Source organism: Macrobrachium nipponense, chromosome 46 (genome assembly GCF_015104395.2).
Source record: "Macrobrachium nipponense isolate FS-2020 chromosome 46, ASM1510439v2, whole genome shotgun sequence".
NCBI lineage: Eukaryota > Metazoa > Arthropoda > Malacostraca > Decapoda > Palaemonidae > Macrobrachium > Macrobrachium nipponense.
The window spans coordinates 47,409,777-47,426,245 of NC_061106.1; the positions used below are offsets into that span (position 1 = coordinate 47,409,777).

At 36.9% G+C, this 16,469-nt stretch overlaps 1 protein-coding gene across 1 annotated transcript in view; it reads right to left on the bottom strand.

The window, feature by feature from the left end:
- Positions 1-12,366, bottom strand: part of LOC135215009 (uncharacterized) — a 249,785-nt gene extending 237,419 nt beyond the window's left edge. Inside the window, exon 1 of the mRNA XM_064249546.1 lies at positions 11,848-12,366. The gene's annotated coding sequence lies outside the window, so the exon portion shown is untranslated. The remainder of the gene's footprint in view (positions 1-11,847) is intronic.
- Between the last annotated feature and the right edge of the window lie 4,103 nt (positions 12,367-16,469).

Below are 16,469 nucleotides of genomic sequence, written 5' to 3' on the forward strand. Positions count from 1 at the left end.
TGACATCACCATCTCTAGAAAAGCACATATACTGAACAGATATACTAGGTAGGTAACGCAGACAAAACACAAATCAGATGTTTGGGAAGACTTCGTCCATGGCTGGGGTATATATTTTCTAATTTACAAATTACTATCGACACTTTGTTATTCGTGTTATTTGGAAATATAAGCACTTCCCACATAGTTCTATAATAAATACGGGTATTGAATACGTTCAAGTTAACGTAAGGGATGAAGATGTAATATATGTGATATAATCAAATGATAAGTCTGGAATGCATATATGTATAGATATGTATATGTATATGTCTATATATATATATATATATATATATATATATATATATATATATATATATATATATATATATATATATATATATATATATTTCCAAAGGGGCACGACCAATTTTTCACAGCGCGGTCCTACAAGAAAAAACACAAAATATTTTGACTTGTACAGAAAATTCGTTTATGTACAGTATTGAAATTGTTCTCTATAGAAAATACGACTATTTTTTATTTTCTGTTTTTTTTTCTCTCTCTTTTTTTTATCCTATAGTATTGGAATACAGTTGACAGGAACATTTGTTTTCATGTATTTGAAATGGCCACCGATTCGACAAAGAATTGTTTTTTCACCTCTGTAGAGTAAAAATATCTTTCATGTTTGTGTTACTAGAAAGGGTAAACTAAGAAACCATTATGCGGAGTTATCTCAGTAAATAAGTATCTGCAATGAATTATGTGTATGAAGTGTTCAATATCACGATTAAGGAGCACACACCAGAGGCATATATATATATATATATATATATATATAATATATATATATATATTGGGTGTGTGTGTGTGTGTATGTATGTATGTATGTATGTATGTATCGTATGTATGTATGTATGTATGTATGTATGTATGACGTATGTGTATATATATATATATATATATATATATATATATATATATATATATATAATATATATAATAACATCATCCGTCCAACTTGACTTTTGGCACTTCATGTAAGGAAATAAAACAGGCGACTCTACGATTTAAATCAACTGCATCTTGATCAAACGCAAAAAACACGAGAAGTTAATGAACCAATACGTTCAACTGCGTCCGAATCCGAAAGCGCTTTTCGTCTGAAGAGTTTCAGAATACCTGAAGACACAGCATTCAAACGAAAGTGAACTCGGCGGCAGGAAAATAACGAGGCAAAAAGGAGACGAAGAAGAATGAATCAGAGGCAGAGGCTGTGAAGTGGAATGGGAAGATTGGGAACAGAAGAAGATGAAGCGATGATGCCCTTTGAGCGAAAAACGAAACTATTTGTAAGAAACGATTTAAAGGGGACACGAGAGAGAGAGAGAGAGAGAGAGAGAGAGAGAGAGAGAGAGAGAGAGAGAGAGAGAGAAGAAGAAGAAGAAGAAAAAGAAGACAGTGTTTTAGTACTAGCAGTACTAGTTTTGGTGTTTTAGTAAGCCTAAAAAAACTTGACTGGGGAAGCAAAATCTGTTCCTTCTTAACTAGTTTGAAACTACTACATTATCTCGTAAGTCTAATAGTAATTTGCTGGCAAAATCTCATTACCCTCTAAAAATAAAAAACAAAAAACATAAACCACAGATCCATAAAAAAATACCATCTCCAAGGGGCATATGAAAAAGCAAAACCCTTGCCCGGTGTGCAATAAAGACAAAACGATAAACCCACGAAAGACGAAATAAAACAGCCAAATCACAAAGATGCCACTTATCCCATTATAAATAAAAGGTCGTACTATACGTGATGGACACGTCGTGATTTCGTGCGTCAACAACGAAGCTCATGAATTCACGCCTGTCATTTTTAACAATCTCCCTTTGAATGATAACTACCACACCCCTGAAAAAAAAAAAAAATCCCCGACCACACACATATAATATAGAAGAAAAAACTAATGCACAATTCCTTTCGTCGGCCAACAAACCCCACCTGATCTCAAATATATACAATACTAAATTCTCGTGTAATATGGTCTGAAAAAGAGGCAAAAACACATTCAAAGAAAAAAAATGAGATTCTTATGAACCCCAGTACACAAATATTAAAAAAAAGGGGGGGGGGGACTCCACGGGGTAAATAACAAATTTATAGCCGTGCCAGCAACCCAATTAAACAGCTGAGGGCAAGACCAACATGTGAATCAAGGTCAAGTCAGCAGATCCCCAGCGAGAGAAAGACAGAGGAGGGGGAAGAGAAAGAAGGGGAATAACCCACCACCACCCCGCGACCCTCCACCCAGCGGCAGCAAGTCCCCAATGCTTGCAGGCGATGAAAGCTGAAATTGCAAAAGTGCAACGGACGTTGTTTGTCTCCATGTGGATAAATGATTACGTATGTGAAAAAAACACACCTACTGTTGTCAAGCCGGTACCTCTCTCTCTCTCTCTCTCTCTCTCTCTCTCTCTCTCTCTCTCTCTCTCTCTCTCTCTCTATATATATATATATATATATATATATATAATATATATATATATGTGTGTGTATGTGTGTGTGTGTGTATATATATATATATACACACACAGATATAGTTATAGATACAGATATATATATAACACACACACACACACACACACACACACACATGTTTTAGAGATAATATTTACTGAAAAAGTATTATATAGGACTTTAGTCTTGAACTTCCTGAAATACATAGTGGGGTTGGTCAAAAAATACATTTGGTACCTGGTAAGAAACAGACTTAGGATAATATGTATACTGATGTTTTACAAGTGTTACGACCTTATTTACGGCCGTAATTTCAAGGGTTTCTTGTCTCTACTCAGAATTTGCGGTCAGTAAAAATGTAACACAGCAACCTCAGGAACAATAGAACAAACACCTCAACAAAAGTTACAATATTTATTTACAAACACACAAAAAGAGGTAATGGTTGGTAACAATAATAACCAAAATAAATGAATGTATAAATCAAGGGAAAACCAACCTTAAGATCTTTAAAAGATCACCTACAGCTAAATTAAACCCTAAGATTAGAAATAGGAAATTTTAAATGAGACACTTCAGGCAGGTACCTGTCAAATTACTCCGCCCAAAAAGAAAAATCTAAACTAATAAAATAAGTTAGGTAGAAGGAAGCAAGAGAAAATAATGGGAAACTTAATATTATTCCTACCTAACACAGACAAACTACTTAAATGCTAAATTGAACTTAAGTAAAATAAACAAAGAATTACGAAAAAATAATCTTACAAATTGATGCAACGTAATAATCACAAGACGCTTAGAGAATCATCTCCTCAGGTCATACAAGATCTAGAAGACCGTGCTGCAAACAGGGGCGTGCAAATCTACAGGTACCCAGCGATCCACGATCGTCTTAATAGTTATAAAAATATCTCATACCTGTAGAAAGCCACCCTACTTGTCTCCACGAGTTCCAAGAAACTCAACTACACGCCGATGAGTAGGTCAACTGGTCAAGCTGCAATGCCAGCAGGCAATCCAAAATAACACTGGAATACTAAGGGTGGTAGCCTCCTCCGAGAATCCGGGACGTCAACGGATCTCGCACGCCACACTAAACTGCACCGTTCCCAGTAGATACGGGCCAACTCGCTCGGAATCCTTCCGACGAACGAGGGTAAGGGGCGTGCTGATGAATGCCTGCGGGTGACAAAACACCAGCGACCACACACCAAGGCAGCAGAAGATTTTTGAAGAAGCCGTGATCCAAATCTCCAAATCTCCGTACAAAACTGCAGAAGTGACCAAAGCTTAAGTGGCAAAGCGTCAGGCTGTGAGGAGGAACTCGAACTAACTCTGTCACGAATCACCACCCTTACGATCAAACCTTCCACTCGAGTCAACACAGCTCATAGAGAGAAAAACAACGATCGTTAATACGGCACTTCATGGTTCACTAATCACCGGGGAGAAGGCGGTAAACAAAGCAAAACTGCGAAGTCATATGACTCCCTTACAGAGTTCATCGAACTAATAAACGATACTAACTTGTTAAAAAAAAAACTTAACCTAAAATAAGATCAAAAGGTTGGATAACTATTAACAAACTTATAATTAACAAATTATTAATTTACTTTAATCTAATACCTTTCTCCCCTACAAAAAAAATTTTAATCAAATAGAGTAAAATTTTTTATACAACCTAAAGAATCAATTAAATCTTAAAATAGCATCAATCTTAAAAGTAAGATAACCTTAATGTAAACATGCATAGAATTATCTAATAAAGCACACACCAATTGTGCATTACACATTCTGAAATAAAAAGGTCGGCATTAAATATACCTCAATTAAACATACCTATATAAAACAGTCTAATTAAATACAAAGCCTGAAATAAAATAAAAATTAATCGAACATAAATTCTAAAGCCAAGAACAAAATGTACTAAATCACACAGAAATGATAAAAGTTCTGAAATTCCAAAAGTTCTTGCTAAAAATTAAAGAATAAATGGCACAAAGACCTACCTATCAGCTAATAAGAAACTATTACTAATATAGAACTGAATATTTCTTACAACTAATACTTAAACTTAAAAACAAACACTGGCAAAAAAAAAAGACAGAATTATCATAAAATAAACGAACGAACAACCGAACAACGTCGGAACAAACCATAAAGTCAGCACTTGCTTTCACTCTAAATGAACACAAAGAGAAACGAGCAGGGCGAAAGAGGCAGGGAGAGACCAACAAAAATAACACTTTACATCCTAGACAAGGTGTCCGGATCTTATTATCAGATCCTTTAATAGTTTAATTACCAAGTTGAGCTCTTGCAGTTGCAAGGCCCAACGTAAAAAATCCTTTGGTTAGACCCTTTCATCCGTTCAATAAACACTAACGGATTATGATCCGTCCATACCTCCACTGGAAAAGAAAGATTAGTTAAGTATGGTTTAAAATGAGATATGGTACGGATCAGGGCGAGAGCCTCTTCTCAATAGTTGAATACTTACGCTCTGCCGTTAACAACTTTTTGCTGTAGTAGGATATCGCCTCCAATGCCTACATCGCTAGCGTCAACAGCAATTATAAAGGGGAGCTTGAAAATTCGGAGAAATCAAAATAGGTTTAGACATAAGAATAGTCTTAATTTTTAATGAATGCTTCTTCACACTCGCTAGTAAACCAAATAAAATTTCTTATTTTTTAGCAAAAGATCATTCAAGTGACGAGCAATGTCAGAAAAGTTCCTAACGAACCTCCTATAGTATCCCGTCATACCTAGCACCCTTCGAACTTCTCGGACATTGCACGGTCTCTTAGATTAGTTATAGCCTCGACATTAGCCTGTTTCGGGGCTATATGACCCAGACCAACCTCATGACCCAGATACACAACTGTGGCCTTACCAAATTCGCATTTAGCGAGGTTAATGACTAAGCCCGCAGCACGGAGAGCTTCAAAAACTTTACCCAACCTGAGTAAATGAGTTTTCCAATCATTACTGTGAACAACAAGATCATCTATGTAGATCTCGGTACCTTCTGAACCCCAGACCACACGGTTCATTAATCTTTGAAAAGTACAAGCAGCATTCCTCATCCCAAAAGGCATGACCTTGCATTCATACAAGCCGAATGGGTGGGGTGACAAATGCTGAAATTTCTCTTGCTCGATCCGACAAAGGAACTTGCCAGTAGCCTTGAGCAAATCCAACTTTGTAATATACTTTGCTGAACCAATGCGGTCTATGCAGTCGTCAATTCTTGGAAGAGGAAAGGAATCATTTTTTAGTATGGGTATTAACTTTACGATAGTCACACACATCCGATACTGTCCATCGGATTTCTTCACCAATATATAGGGGAGCTCCAAGGACTAACAGAAGGTTGTTATTAAATCATGCTTCAGCATATATTCTATTTCCTTATTGGACTATATCCATTTTAGTGGGGGGGGGGGATTTAGTCTATAAGGAACTTTGTTTAATTGGTGAAGCTTCTCCTACTACCACATCATGTTCAATTTAAACTGGTCAATCCGGGAGAATCTCTAACCAAATCTGAAAAAGAACTAATTAAGCCTTCCATTTCCTTCTTTGATTTAGATCAAGATGCTTCAGATGCTCATCTAACCCATCCAAACATTGCACATTCTTGGATAGAGCATCTGAAGGTACTTGATTAATTATTTCCTCAGACCCATCAGGAAGCACCTCTGCCACAAAGAAACCGATTCATACCCTGTTTCCAAAGGATCAGATCTACTAGAGATATAAGGGTTTCAGTCTATTAATGTGAAAAATTCGACACTTTCGTTTGGTCCCGGGAGCTTCTATTTCATAATTAAGATCGGATACCTTCCTCAACACCTTCCAAGGCCCCTTATACCTTGGTTCAAGGAAGTTATCCGAATCAGTCCAACACACCAAAACTAATTCCCCAGGCTCAAACGACCGTGCTCGAGTTTTCTTGTCATAATTAATCTTCATAGCAGCCTGAGAGCTAGCTAAATTTTCTCTAGCAAACTTCGCCAGGCGGCTAGAAAGTTTTTCCTCTAAGATTATCAGCAAATTCACCCACGTTCGTCTCCTTTATTTCATCACAGATTCCAAAACTTCATATAAAATTTCTAAAGGGCCCCGTATTTTTATGTCCCAAAGACTAATTCAAAAGAGCCACGCCCGTGGATGAATTTGGATGACTTCTAAGAGCAAAGAGAGCAAAAGGAAGACCCTTATCCCATTCCTCTCCATGCTCATAACAAAATCTTCTTAAAATTGATTTAAGAGTTTGATGGAATCTTTCCACCACTCCCTGACTCTCTGGATGGTAAGGAACACTAGTAGTGTGCAGAATGGCCAGATCTGCACTTACTTCGAAATTCCTTACTAGTAAAATTAGTTCCACAATCAGTTTGTATCTTACGAGGAATCCCATACCTCGAAAAGAAAAAATTACCAACTGGTCAAATACAGCCTTAGATGTGACTTTCTTCATGGGAATGGCTTCAGGAAATCGTGATGCCCGATCCATCACAGTCAGTAAATAGATAAAACCTGTTCTAGTTTTAGGCAGAGGGCCTACTATATCAACTAGGCCAGCTCATTAAATGGCTCCCCAATAGCTGGTATGGGATATAAAGGTGCTTTTACAATTGTCTGATTAGGTTTACCTACCACTTGGCACACTGGACATTCTTTCACATATTGTTTTACTGACGATTTCATTCCTGGCCACCAAAAACACTTAACCAACCTACGGAACGTCTTCCAGACACCAAAATGACCAGAGAATGAATCATCATGAGATAAATTTAATATTTGTCTCTGAAATTGAGAAGGCACCACTATTTGCTCAATAACGGGACATTTGGGGATCAGTAGCAACCAGGGGGACGACTCACCCTATATAATATGCCCCTTTACCCCAGAATCGAGGCTTCGTCAAGTCAGAAGTATCACCTAAATCAAAATTAAACTCTCTCTTCTGGGCTTCAATAAAAGCTGCTCGATCCCAATCGGGAATTACATTATCACTACTTACTACACTACTTACTACAGACCGGGTCTTCCTACATCTACGTTCTACCTCTAAACTACTCAAATTTAACTCTTCATCATTATTTAATAGTCTGCAGCTCTTGCTGCAGCTCTAGTGGTAACTGCTACTGGACACTTACTGATTGACAATATTGGAAATAATTCCTGGCCATCACTATTAATCATATCATTTCCCTAATATGGCCATCAATACCAGCTATAGGAAGACTCTCGACAACGGCCAACTCGGTCTTTCCATAATACCCAGGGAATGACAATGACATTACCTCTACTAAAGGAGCTGAAACTATTGTGTTCGGGAAACCTCCCAGAACAATATAAAGTTCCCTGAATACTTCACCAACCTTTTAAAGCTGCTTTCCAGCACTAACGACCGAGCAGACCCTGTATCTCTCAAAAACCTAACATCAATACTGACAGAATTATAAATTACTTTACCAGGCCATATGTATTTATCATATTTTAGTCATTCCTGTGGATTATTATTTCCATCTCCGGGCGTACTATTACCACCACTACCACTATTTATTATCGGTAATTTTACATCGGAGATGCACTTGGCATTAAAGCCACAGGATTATTCCTTTGAAGATAATTTGTTCTGGCGTGACACTGAGCTTGGAAATGACCGGGTTTATTACACCAGAAACAAGTCTTCATATTACTATTTCTCGTTCCAGAATTACCTCCATTGGAAAATACACGAGTACCAGGTTTACTCGTGAATTTTCCATTCTTACTAACAGGGAAATTATTCTGAACGACAGAATTCTTAGGCTTATTATTATCACCTCTTATTCCTTTATGAAAATTCGCTGACTTTACTACATTACTACTATTCATATCCTTGCTGGCAAAATTGCCTGAAACCTGTCCTATGGTCAAGACAAATTCGTCAGCCACTTGAGCTTGCCTTACCTAAATTAGTGACTTCAATTCTTCCAGATAAATTCTTAGTTCTTTGGAGCAAGATTTCTTAAACTCCTCCAAAAGCATGAGTTCTCTCAAGGAAGAAAAAGTGACAACTTGACGACTTTTCAACCAGTCGTCAAACTGTTCCTCCTTATACCTGGCAAATTCTACATACGACAAGGATGGCTGTTTATTGAAGTTCCTAAACTTCAACCTATATGCCTCAGGGACCAAATCATATGCTTTTAAAATTAGTGCCTTTACCTTGTGATAATCCCTGGCTATCCCTTCCTCCAAGGCATTATATACCCGGATTGCCTTGCCCACCAATTTACACTGAATCAGCACTGTCCACATCTCTGGTGCCAAGACAACCGAGCAGACACCCTCTCAAAGGCCTTGAAGAATTCAGGAACATTCCTTTCATCAAAAATGGGGACCAATTTTAATGCAGCCCCAATATTAAACCTATCAGGCTGACTACCTCATGGGGTGCTAAATTGGTTAGGAGCCCCTGTAACCTAGCCATTTCCAAATTAAGGTTGGCCATCTCTATCTCATGCCTCCTCACCCTCTCGTTCTCTGCATGCTCCAATTTCAACAACTCAATTTTTTACAAATTAAATCATATTCCTGAATTTTCCTTTGATTCAGAATTTACAGGCATTGTAGGCACTGCTGGCCCTAAATTCTCTACAGTCAAGAAAGGGTTTGTAGTTATATTCCCTCTTGGAGGCAAATTGGCCGGACCTTCATAAATGACTCCAGTCTGAGGAGGATCATCAAATAACGAAAAACCTGCACCACCACTAATTCCATTATCATCTACAACTAACCTATCATCATTTCCTAATTCACTACCTCTATCACTAATATTTTCCCCAACTAACCCTTCAGCCTCAGCCAAACCTTGCATAACACTGTTCTTTACCATTATTAGTAACTTCCTCTTTGTATCAGTCATTTTGAACGGAATACCCAACCATCTAGCACAACTAACCAGATATTCCTTACCTAGTATTGGTAAATGCCTAATACAGTCGGCAGACCCTAAGAACTCTGCAGGACTAAACTCAAAGTCTTCCAATTATCCATAGTGGTAAGAGAGAAGGTATTTAAAAATAAATACTATAACCCCCACTGAGGAGCGTTCCAAAGTCCCAATTACTGTGTACACCTGAGCGCAAATCCTGTCACGGTCGCCAGATTGTTACGACCTTATTTACGGCCGTAATTTCAAGGGTTCTTGTCTCTACTCAGAATTTGCGGTCAGTAAAAATGTAACACAGCAACTCAGGAACAATAGAACAAACACCTCAACAAAAGTTACAATATTTATTTACAACCACACACAAAAAGAGGTAATGGTTGGTAACAATAATAACCAAAATAATGAATGTATAAATCAAAGGGAAAACCAACCTTAAGATCTTTAAAAGATCACCATACAGCTAAATTAAACCCTAAGATTAGAAATAGGAAGGTTTTAAATGAGACACTTCAGGCAGGTACCTGTCAAATTACTGGCCAGAAAAATCTAAACTAATAAAATAAGTTAGGTAGAAGGAAGCAAGAGAAAATAAATGGGAAACTTAATATTATTCCTACCTAACACAGACAAACTAACTTAAATGCTAAATTGAACTTAAGTAAATAAACAAAGAATTACGAAAAAATAATCTTACAAATTGATGCAAACGTAATAATCACAAGACGCTTAGAGAATCATCTCCTCAGGTCATTACCAAGATCTAGAAGGAAAGGACCGTGCTGGCAAACAGGGGCGTGCAAATCTACAGGTACCCAGCGATCCACGATCGTCTTAATAGTTATAAAAATATCTCATACCTGTAGAAAGCCACCCTACTTGTCTCCACGAGTTCCAAGAACTCACTGACGCCGATGAGTAGGTCAACTGGGTCAAGCTGCAATGCCAGCAGGCAATCCAAAATAACACTGGAATACTAAGGGTGGTAGCCTCCGAGAATCCGGGACGTCAACGGATCTCGCACGCCACAAACTGCACCGTTCCCAGTAGATACGGGCCAACTCGCTCGGAATCCTTCCGACGAACGAGGGAAGGGGCGTGGCTGATGAATGCCGCGGGTGACAAACACCAGCGACCACACACAAGGCAGCGAAGGATTGAAGAAGCCGTGATCCAAATCTCCAAATCTCCGTACAAAACTGCAGAAGTGACCAAAGCTTAAGTGGCAAAGCGTCAGGCTGTGAGGAGGAACTCGAACTAACTCTGTCACGAATCACCACCCTTACGATCAAACCTTCCACTCGAGTCAACACAGCTCATAGGAGAGAAAAACAACGATCGTTAATACGGCACTTCAATGGTTCACTAATACCGGGGGAGAAGGCGGTAAACAAAGCAAAACTGCGAAGTCATATGACTCCCTTACAGAGTTCATCGAACTAATAAACGATACTAACTTGTTAAAAAAAAAACTTAACCTAAAATAAGATCAAAAGGTTGGATAACTATTAACAAATTATAATTAACAAATTATTAATTTACTTTAATCTAATACAAGGCTTTCCTGACCTGAAGTTTTTTTGTTTTATTTATTTATTTATTTGACTTGACTATCATAAGTAAATATCTTTTGGGGACAATTTCGGCGCAATTTATCACTGGAATTCAATTAATTTTGCTACACGTTTCAAATTCCCTTCATTTTTCACACTTTTATTCATACCTATTTCTGGACAAAGTAACAGACGTAGATCGAATTAATATCAAAATTTTAGACCTGAATTGCATGCATATATATTAAATAATAATATTGTTAATAACTATTGCTGCTAAAATTGTCCAAATCAAGAAATCCTGACTACTCTAAACATATAATAAAAATAGCCCTAAAAATTTAAAAAAAATTTGCCAAATACGAACAACGTAAACACTACAACTGAAAAATCGCTGCCAAAATTTTGAATTCATATACTTCAGTTTGTTTTTTTATTAAATTTGGATCTTATAAAATATAGGAGTTCTATATAGCTTTTAAAATTCTCTAAATCCGCTTTGCTATACACGGCTGCTAAAGTTTAAATACGTTACATCTTTTATTCTAACAAAGTCTTGGCTATGGTAGTAGGTCTACACATTCCGTACAACCTTACGAAAGGTTCCAAGGCCGCCCAACCCTCTAAAAGTCATATAAAACAAATCATACACCATTAAATAATAAAAATTTGTACTTACACCCGCTGTAGAACGATGATTCTACGTTACATTTATTCTAACAAAGGCTTGGCTATGGTACTAGGCCTACACATTCCGTACAAACCTTACGAAAGCTTCCTAGGCTGTGCAACCCTCAAAAATCAAATAAACCAATTATACTACATAAAATAATAAAACTTTGTACTTACATCCGCTGTAGAAGACTGATTCTTTCAAGTCCTACTCGAATTTGCACACTTGCGAGAGTATATGTGAGACAGAAAGATGATGTCCAAACGGCAGCTCATGTTAGGCCTAGTAGCAACTTCGCAGGGATAATTGACGATGATGACATATAGGTACCACTATTATACTTATTAGTCAGCCTCCTCTCCTTCAATATGATATGACTTTTGGGCATCGGGCACTTATCAGAAACGGGTGATTTCTCGATTACTTAGCCTCCGGAAGCGACAGATTCGACAACGTGTATTGGTTGGAAACCAGCTGTCTTCACCACCACCAGCTGGACCTTTGTCAGCAACAACTCAGTTATTAACGTATATTCTTCGGCGCGTGCTGAACCCTCTACCTCTGAATATACTCGAGCCTGTTCTCCGGACACAATTCCATCTTTACGCGGGAGATTTAACGCACTTGCAATGTATATGCAACAAACAACGTTACAACTTTCTAACCTGGAGTTCTGCTAGGTCCTGCAGCGCTGAGCCAAGCCAACTGCTCTGTTGCTATGGTTACCGTGAAGTGATTGCCCAACGTATCGTACACATAAGCGTGATAGAAATAAAAATGTAAGAAAGTATTAATAAGATTTATACCTTTATATTTGTAAACATTGCTATAAAAAGATGCGTAGTTGCCCAGGAGAGTGGCCATTTATATACGTACCAAGACCATCATACTGAATCGTGTAGCTGGCAGCACTGCGATTTCAAACGCGGAAGGCTCGGAGATACTTGGGACAAATTTGAGAACTTTTTATTTTTATTTATGTATTTATTTTCTTTTATTTGAACAGGAGGTTTTCTGTTCTTTTATGGAGCAATTTTTCTCTTGCACATATCTATTATGTTCATGATTACACTGAATTCCTTCTTCAAATAACTACAGCTAATAGTATATCATATATAATTCAAAATATTTTCATCCCATCTTGATCATTTTAGATGGAAACCGCAATTTTATGAAAACAAAATTCCATATTTATAAATGTATAATAATTGCATATATGAAAATTATTTATGTGATACTGCAACGAAAATTAGATATTAGCAACTAAAAAGATACATAAATAAAAAGAGCAATAGATTTTGTTTTATTTTCCATTAGAATTCTTCCACTGAAGAGGAAGTGGATGGAGTAGCCCGAGAGCCTACGAATAAATTCTTAGAATGTAAATTCCCAGAATGTAAATTTTCAGAATTTTTCTTCCAGAGCCTTAGCGTTCTCTCGCCATGAAATGGAGTTTTATCTCAATCTCGGAAATGGAATGGGGGTATTAAATCTTCAACTCGCTTTTGCTTCATAGGGAATGGGTGAGGGAAAAAAAACAAAGCCGATACTTATTTTCTCACATCACTTCTGTACGTGAAATAAACATCATTTGAAGTTTGCGCATTAAACGTTGTCTGAAGTTTCTTCCTACAAAATATATTCTGGATTATCTACGAATTTGAGGACAGAACCCTCAGACAATATCTATTTTGTAGACAGAAACCTCAAATGACATATATATTTCGCAGTTAGAAACCTCAGTTGACATCCATTTCGTAGACTGAATCCTTAGATGATATTTATTTTAGAGACAGAAAGCTTCCCTTTGATATTTACTCTGTAGAGATAAACTTAAGATTATTATATATATATATATATATACTATATATATATATATATATATATATATATATATATATATATATGTATGTATGTATGTATGTATGTATGTATGTATCGTAGATATAAACCTCAGGCGTTTACTAATTGATAGAAATGAAACAAAACCTCAGTTGTATTTATTTTGGGTAGAGAGGAACCTCGGATATATATATATATATATATATAGATATATATATATATATATATATATATGTTATGTATATATTATATATATATATATATATATATATATATATTTATATATATATAATATATATATATATATATATAATATATATATATATATAATCGTAAGCAGAAACCTCAGGCGATTACTAATTGACAGATTGAAACAAAACCTCAGTTGTTATTTATTTTGTAGAGAGGAACCTCGGATGGTGTATATTATGTAGACAAAAACCTGAAGTTTTATTTATTTTCTAATTATCGCGCCTGTGTATAATACATAATTCAAAGCGTCTCTAAGTATCCCATTCCATAAATAAATACTTCTTTGTCCCCTGTACATCGATAACGTATACAGAAGCCCCTCGGCGTTTACACATGAACGATAAATGCAACCACAAACGGCAGAGTTTCGTCATCTCGAGAGCCACACACACAATGGTTCCTACATCCCAGGCGTGATGTTGACCAATCCTGAAGGATTCCGGAGGAGTTGTCCTGCATGCTGGGACTCTGATCTCTTGATGATGCTGATGCTGCTGCTGATGCTGCTACCAAGGGAGATGATATCTGCTTGGTAACTCTTGTCTTTTTCTGTCTCTGAATCGTTGTCAATATGTCAATATATTTCATACAGGTGAATGGTAATGGGATAAACAGACGTGAAAATGGGTCTACTTTTTAAAGAAATTTTATTTTTATAAAGAACTTACAATATACTGTCAAGTGTAAAGGATGTCATAGACAACTGATAGATAACCGATTGTCTTTAAAATGCCTGATGAGTGACAAAGTCTATATTAATGGATAAACAGATATATATATATATATATATATATATACATATATATATATATATATATATATATATATTATATATATATATGCATATATCCAGGATGTCCATAAAGTCTCAGTACCATTCTGAACAATATATACTTGTAATGGTACTGGGACTTTATGGACACCCAGTATTATACATTTAAACTAAATGAAACAAGAAAATCTCTCATAACCTTGTTCTGATAACTTACGAAAACCAACATTTTCTCCTATTACAGAGTTTAGAAAAAAATTAGTATTTTAAGCCAAACACACTACTGTATAGTATATATCCAACGCTCCCCTCCCGGCAAAGAAGTTTTCCGTTGGGAACTAAATGATTCGATTATAACTTTTTCGCTGCCTCTTGTAAACCAGAGACATTCTCCCCTGAATTAATAATATTTTGACTTATCAAATCCTGTCTTCTGATACGGGGTGAAATGACGATTCGGTATTTAGGGGGAAATTGTGGCAAAACTATCTCTCTCTCTCTCTCTCTCTCTCTCTCTCTCTCTCTCCCATTTATAGGCTACTTAGTCTCTGGCAAAACGATGAAATAAATATGGAGTCTTATTTATTTGTCCATGTACGCAAGTGAAGTAAACGCGCAATATTATTACCCCTCTTTGGAAAGCTTGCAGTTCTCTCTCTCTCTCTCTCTCTCTCTCTCTCTCTCTCTCTCTCTCTCTTCAGCGACCGACCTCCGCGAAGTCGTTTAACGAAACTTCACGAATGGACGAAATCTTCGAGCAGATAAAAAGACAATTAAAGGCACTGCAATGAGTTTCCATGAGAGGTTTATAGCTTGATGTCCCTAACAGAAATCCCCCAAAATCCTGAGCGCCCCCCCCCCCCCCCCCACCCCCCCCCCCCCCCCCCCCCCCCCCCCCCCAGCCTCCACATTCCCACATCACCACAGGATTTATCTCATTCCACTTCTGCGAAACCAGTTACATTGATTCCTAGTACTGGCAGTGTAAGTTGGGACACGCCCACTAATTGAAAGTGGGGACACGCCCACTAATTGAACCGCTTTGAACTAGATATCACTCGATGACAGTATTTTTTGTAACTGGTTTTCTATATTCATGTTCAGTTTCCTGTAGTCTCCGTAGGTGGATAGTGCCGTCAGTGCAAGTGCACCTCCCGCGGTGCACTGTTAGCATTACTTGAGGGTGTCCTTGTAGGCCGAAGCCCCTGTCATTGCTCCGTTCATATCGTCTTTCTTCCATCTTTGTACATCCAGATGGCAACAGTAAATACAGATAGATATATCAGTTATTAAAAAAGTGAAAAAAGAATTAAATAAATAAAAAAGAATAGAACAAATAAATATATAAATAGATAACAATTCATTCTTCACGTCTTCCTTTATACATTCATTTCCCGCTCTTCTGCTACCTCCTTCTCCTTCTTGTCTTGTTTCTCGCGCTTTCCTTGTTTTCGAAAACCAAAACAGCTGTCAATCACCGGTTCGAGGAACCCCATATAGAAGAGACAGCTGGTTTCCTTCGTGGAACATAACAGGAAGGGATTAATTACCTGGACGGCGAAAAACATGAATCACATATTTTTCCATTTCTGTTTCGTCGTTTTCACAAGGAGCTGTTAGGATGGCGTATTCCCGAGGTGTATGAGGCTAGTATCCCACCAGCCAATTTTCCAGTTTTCAGCCAATCACAGAGCTCGCCCTCGTGGTGACGTCACCTGCAGAGTGGGCGGAGTTAGCAGCCAGCATTTTAATATATATATATATATAAATATATATATATATATATATATAATATATATATATTTATATATATATATATATATATATATATATATATAATATGTTTTAAGTTAATTTATGTAGATATATGCAATAAATGTATACATAACATTATATTTTGTTAATGGGGGGGAATATATAAAAATATGTTAC